The sequence below is a fragment of the Balaenoptera acutorostrata genome, chromosome 14 (assembly GCF_949987535.1).
Source record: "Balaenoptera acutorostrata chromosome 14, mBalAcu1.1, whole genome shotgun sequence".
NCBI lineage: Eukaryota > Metazoa > Chordata > Mammalia > Artiodactyla > Balaenopteridae > Balaenoptera > Balaenoptera acutorostrata.
The window spans coordinates 21248823-21254822 of record NC_080077.1 but is presented as its reverse complement, the minus strand read 5'-3'; the positions used below and the strand labels follow the sequence as shown (position 1 = coordinate 21254822).

Below are 6000 nucleotides of genomic sequence, written 5' to 3'. Positions count from 1 at the left end.
CATCAAGAACACGGACCTCACCGCATCAAGCCTTCCTGTTGCCTTGGAACCGGAGGCGCACAGCCCAGGCTGGATTCTCAATGCCAGAGGGGTGTATCTATTTGTAAGTGGACCCAAGGGTACATCCAGGAACCTGAACTCTGGCCCTGGGCAAGGAAGCAGGCAGAGCTAGGCTGAGGGTTAGGGCTCTTACCAGACAGGCTAATTTAGGACACATTCCAGCTGCAGTATCCAACTGGAGTTTAAGGTGGGGGAACTAATGCACAATGTAGGCATATAAAATGTATGACCACGGCCTGGAAATCTAGATGGTGATCCCCATCCTTACCAGGCTGAGGCAGTGGATGTATTTGGTTTGGCATTTCTAGCATTGTCCATAGACAACTGAGGTGGTTAAGGAGGACTTCAACAAAAGGAAGCGTTCCTCCTGCAACCGACCGCCACACACACACACACACATCCTACGCTCTTTCTTACCCTCAGGCCTTCACTTAGGTCTCCTCTTTACCTGGTTAATTTTTATATTACACTGGGCTCGTTCAGTCATAAGTGATAGAATTCCAACATAGGTTAACATTCAGAAAAAAGGGAGCTATAAAAAGGGCACTGCCTTCCAGGGACTCTTACATCCTCAAGTCTCTTTTTCCGTATTTATTCAGCTCCTGGTGTGATGCTTTCATTTTCTCCTCTGTAGGTATAGAACCCTGGCCAGCAGTAGGAGCAGGAGATGGGCGTGGAGGGATTCCATCTTACGCTACTCCAGTTTACTAATTCCAAAGAGAAAAAAGAGAAGTTTCCCTTCCAGTGTCACTGTGAAAACTCCTCTGGAAGGACTCAGATGGGCCTAGCCTGGATCTCCCATCCTCTCTTCCGGTTAATCACTATCACTGGGGTTGAGGCCTATGATTGGCTGTTTCCAAGTCATAAGCCCACCCCAAGGCAAGATGGAGAAGTGATTGACAGCCCCACGAAATTGGATTGGCGCAGGAGAAGAGCAATTACCTAAAGGAAGAGGTAACATTCCTTCCAAAACAATAGAAAAGATGCTGGGCAGAGGCAAGACAATAGATGTCCTTTATGATCCCTGTGATCTCTTAAGGCTCAGCTCAGGTGTCACTTCTTGATACCCCTCTGTCCCTGTCTCCTCTTATTGGGTTACACGTTCCTCTCCAGGCTCATGTTACATCTCGGCGGTACTGGTGCACCCATATTAATTTATAGTTGTCCATCTATGTGTTGGTCTCTCTCACTAGACAGGAGCTTTTTGAAGAGAGCTACTGTGGCTTATTCCCATTGGTACACCCAGCCCTTCAGCAGATAATGGGAGCTCCAGGAATGTTTTCAAAAAAAATAATAAATGAAGATGATTACAAGATGGCACCAAATCCTCTTAAATTAAGAGAAAGAGGTAGGAACAAAATAAAAGTTTAAAAGTACGAAACACTGTGATAAACAGTTTTTATTAAGTAATTCATTTGATTTTCACAACAGCATTTGAGGGAGATATTCTTTCTATTTCACAGACAGGAAGTTAAAGGTTAAGGTCCACAAGGTCATATAGCTGAGAACTATCAATATAATAGTTAGCACTTAGGTAACTTAAATCCAGCCTGTTATCTTTCAGCTACATTATCTTCTGCCCTCCTCCTTCTTCAGGTTAACAATGAACTTATATAACATAGCGATGCTCTTTTCCCTTCTTAGTAATTTGGACATTTTCTGCCAAGAGATTGTTTTTTACCTAAATGCACTCCTTAGTCAGTTTTGCATCTTTCATTTGTTTCTTGACCCACAAAATTAGAGGGTTGAAGGGGAGACTCTATAAAATCCCTGCGAGTGCCAACATGATAAAATTATGCAAAGTAAATGAAACCAAGTAAAAGTAACAAGGATGCTAACGCCAGTTTTCTGGTTGTCAGTGGGCAGGCACACCGTGAAGGAGTTGTCTTGGGTTTACACCCTCTACTCTCTGCTCCTCTTTCTTCTGTTTCAGAGCCTCCTTTATTCTCTCCTTTTGTATCAGTTGCTCTTTTCTCCCCAACACCTTAGTCCTTTTACTTTGTCCTTAGCTTCTCTGGACCCTGCATTTCAGCTCCCATACCCTCCACAGTCCTCTCCTCCTTGCCCTCCTGCCACAGAGCAGGCTGAATTGCCCAGAAGGCTCCTGAGGTATGAATGACCTCTTGTAATCTCAAGGGTGATCCACAACTAAATGAAACACTTGAATGCAAAGAGCTAAGGCTAATCGTGGGTATTTTGAAAGTATGATGGATCCAGTATGGATTTTTTTTTTTCTCGTAGGACAATTTCTAGACCCATCCAATCAACCAAAGTGGCCTATTTGAGGCCAGCCCCTTAGGGAACAGTGGCTCGAAGTGCAATTCCACAACCATCCTGATCTAACCTCATGGCTTGCTTGTTAAAACTGGAGCTTCCTGGGCCTCACCAGACCTAGTAAATCAGAATTTCTTGGAGCTGGCAGGCAGTCTGAATTTAAAATATGCTCCTTGGTGATTCTTAAGTTCACTAAATTGTAAGAAACTGCCTTTGTGCTAATTATCCTCTAAAAATTTCATACATTATTATCTTTTTGCTTCTTTAATTATATCAATGAATTTTAATTATATGGTTCTTCAACTTGCACAAGTATTAGACATTTGACTGAAGAATTTAGCAACAATATTCAGCAAATATTATAGTTTTATTATATACAAGCCACAGAGCTATACTTTCTTGACCTGAAAAAGATAAGAGGTAAATTCTCCAGCTTATGTCCCTCTTTTAAACGCATCCATGGGGGGTATTTATTCACAGTCAACACCAACGGTAAAGCTGAAGGAGCGCCTTGCTTTTTATACATTGTGCATTTCCCCATTTTTCTGTCGTTTAGAGAGAAACTGTGTTTTTATAATTTTGCATAAAAGTTTAGTCGCAAAGTTTTCTGTTTGGCTCTTATGTTAGGATGCAGTTTCCTGTATATGAACCATACCTACGTAGAATCACGTCTCTGTATATTATATATACCTACACATGCCTATATCTTTATATAGAAATCTATGCTCATATCATCATACTTTCTCCTATGTCAAGGGCTTTATCCCAGAGATTATCAGTTCAGTTTTCTTGAATTTTCACTGTTCTCTGGTGACTGTGAGGCAATTCAGAGTTTGGGTTAATGGCAGATCCAGGCCACATTCCTATCACTTTCTCTGAATGTTCTACATCCATCTTCGGGGCGGGCAGACAAAGCCTTATCACAGCCACTGGACTGCAGCTGGAATGTTGGTCGAGGGGCAGTAACTGCTACCCACGTCCTGATGGTCTGTCTCCACGTTCCCCTCAGCTCCATTCTCAGGTTGTGTAGGAAGGTCACACTGTCTGTTCTATGGAAACTCCGAGTCCTCCGAGGTCAAAATCTCCCGTTAAATGTGGTTTCCTTACTTACAAAGCAAACAGGGAGCAGGACCAGAGTGGGACCGCTCGGTTATCCCATCAGTAGGAAGTTCTTTGGCTCCTTTTGCTCGTGGCCTACAGAGAATATCAGTCTCTGGATGAGGGGAGAAGGGCTAGAAACAGGTAAGGCACAGGTTCCCAGGTAAGGCACCCATAAGCCCCTGAAGTTGGGCATGGCTGGAGTCAGTATCATAGAGATGGAGGCTGTTGTCCCATGTGTCCCTTTCCCTAGGGTTTTCCAGGAAGCTTAGCTAAACGTCCCCTCAGAGCTTGAAAACTCAGAAATTCTATGTCCCCAAACGACTGTGATTTTCCAAAATTTTGGGTTAAATAAATATTTGTGTATCACTTTGCAATTTACAAAGTGCTTTTCACTTAACATAATTTTAAGTAATGAAATCCTCAGACGCTCCAATGTGGTTTTATTTTAAAGGAAGCAATCTGAGTTTCCATCAACTCCACCGGGATACAATGCATGATGAGCAGCTTTAAGGGTCTGTAGAATTATCAGTTAAAAGAAACCTCAGTCTCCCTTGATACAGCCAGACTCAAAAAGCACTTGATCTGTCCTTTTCTTACAGCACTTATCGCCGATCTTGCATTTCCTTCCTTACTTACTTGCCTTATCTCACTTACTAGATTTGAAGTTCTTTAAGGCAACATCTCAGATTTATCTTTGCATTATTCACAGCGCCAGTGGAACTGGCAGGCCACAAATTGGCGTTTGTAAAATGAATTAATGAATGAATGTGGATGAATAAATTATACCCACTTCCTATTAATCTTCTGGATTTTATCTGGCTTATGCGAAGAAAATCCCCCCAAAGGAAGGAGGCTAAGCTAGAGACTTTTTAAGGAATACTATCTTTCAGAACCTCCCCCCACCCCCCAACGGACTGGGGAAACTTGTACTTTATAACTAATAAAAGACTAGTGAGTTCTTTCTGAAAAATTTGTTTAAGGCCCCTAGTGGTTTATCTTTACTACCTCGTAAATTGTTAACTCTCAAATATTAAACCAGCAATAAACCAGAGCTCCCTTATCAATCATCCTTTCCTCATTGTTTATACGAACTAGGAATTTAGGTTGCTGTTTTTTTTTTTCCCCTCCCAAGTGTGATGATCATGTAAAAGAATCACAGGAACACACTGTGAATGACATATGTAAGTAAGAAAAATTCACACACAGCACAAACTCATATTTTGCCGTCACCTCAGCCTTGCAACAGGCTCTGTAATAGATGTTTGTGTGTATGTATATTGGAAAAATAGAAAAACAAGGTCAGCGCAAACAGTATTTGTACGTATGAACGAATGTAAAACAAAATTTCCAGTTTTTCTTAACATTAAAAATGACACCAAGAAAATTATATAAAATAAATATACCCTTGGAACTAGGACCCCAAATTCAGCAACATCAGCACACTGAGATGGGAGAAAGAAAACCACCCTGACTAAAGACCAGGTTTGCCTGGGGTGGGTGTGACTCCCATTTTCGGATAATCTGAATAAAGGGGATCGTGTCAGCACGAGGCATCCATGCTAGCTCTGGGCTCTCGGCACTCACAGTCCGCTCCGGGTGCGCCACCCCAGGCCAGCCGAGCGCCAGCCCCGCTGCTGCAGCCGGGGAGGGCGCGCGGTCAGGTGACCCCGGGCGCCACGTTCCCGGAGCCCAGCCTGCGGTGGGGGCCTGGGCCGGGCCGGGGCCGAACCCGGAGCCGAGAGGAGCTGATCTCCCGGAACAAAGTTGCCGGCTCTGCGGCAGCGGCGGCAGCGGGGCGGGAGAGCCAAGCGGGAGGGGGAGCAGCTGGCCGGACCTGCTCGGCCCCCTCCTCCTCGGGAGAGCGAACCCCGAGTGCCCGGACAAGAGCCAGTTCCCAGGAGGGCGGCCACGCGCACCCTGGCGGTCCTGCGCCCTCCCCTGCCTCCAGGGCCTCCGGCGCTCCTCTCCCTCCGCCAACAAAGGGGCAGGCCCGCGGGGGGGAGGGGGCGGGGAGGGAGGAGGCGGAGCCGGAGGAGCGAGCCGCTCGTGCACAAAGTTGTGGAGTCGCCTTTCCTCGGAGGAGGGGAGCGGGCAGCCGCAGCCTGCAGCGGGCTTTCTCCCGCCGAGGGGCGAGGAGGAGCCTCCGGCTCCCGAAGCCGATTGGGGAATCTCGGGGAGCGGTGCCCCCCTTCTTGCGGGTCATTTCGGCAGACGGAAAACTCTCTAGTGTTTGGCAAACTTGGTGCCTGCGCGCCCGTTCCAGGTTTGCACTTGGACTGTTTTGTTTTTGTTTTTGGCGGAACTACGGGGCAGGAAGATTGCACAAGTTAGGGGCGTTTTCAGTCGGGTGTCAAAAAAAATTTTTTTTTTCTTTCGGATCTTGTCTGGTTTTCCATAGTTCCTTTTTAAAAAATACCGCATCACAAAGCTCACGTTCGCACACACCCCCGCGATTACTACGCCTCAAACACAGCGGAGGAGCTCTCGGCCCGCTCGGGACGCGGCGGCGGCGGGCAGGAGAGGCGGGCCCGCGGGTCACGGGAGCAGGTAAGCCCATGCATTATT

The 6000-nt window shown here is 46.1% G+C and overlaps 1 protein-coding gene across 2 annotated transcripts in view; it reads left to right on the top strand.

The window, feature by feature from the left end:
- Positions 1-5524: 5524 nt before the first annotated feature.
- The window catches only part of UTRN (utrophin), a 506643-nt gene continuing 506167 nt past the window's right edge, over positions 5525-6000 (top strand). For both annotated transcript variants that reach the window (XM_057528183.1, XM_057528180.1), the window contains exon 1: positions 5525-5982. The gene's annotated coding sequence lies outside the window, so the exon portion shown is untranslated. The remainder of the gene's footprint in view (positions 5983-6000) is intronic.